Raw genomic sequence first — 352 nt, forward strand, 5'->3', positions numbered from 1 at the left:
CCAAAAAAAACGCAGCAATACGACGGGGGGCCCCACCGCAATGGACCCATTCGCCTCCGCTTCCGAGATGAAGGGCGGCGCCCCCTCGCTCCACGACAGGGGTCTGCGTCCCCCCGCGCCTCCTGGGTCGCCCGCAGGGCTTGTGTCGGGGTCACCGCCTGACGGAAGGAGCAGGGCTTGCGAGGCGCCAAATGTGAAACCTGGTGAGGGTGCCGCTGGGCGCGAAGGGCCGCTTCCGCCTCGTCTGGTTCCGTTTCTATCGCAATCGGCAACTCTCAGCAGCTACTTATGAATACAAAGTGGTCATGAATCCGTTTAAAAATGAATTTATGGGGGGACAGCACTTCCCATT

The sequence above is a fragment of the Penaeus monodon genome, chromosome 15 (genome assembly GCF_015228065.2).
Source record: "Penaeus monodon isolate SGIC_2016 chromosome 15, NSTDA_Pmon_1, whole genome shotgun sequence".
Taxonomy (NCBI): Eukaryota; Metazoa; Arthropoda; class Malacostraca; order Decapoda; family Penaeidae; genus Penaeus; species Penaeus monodon.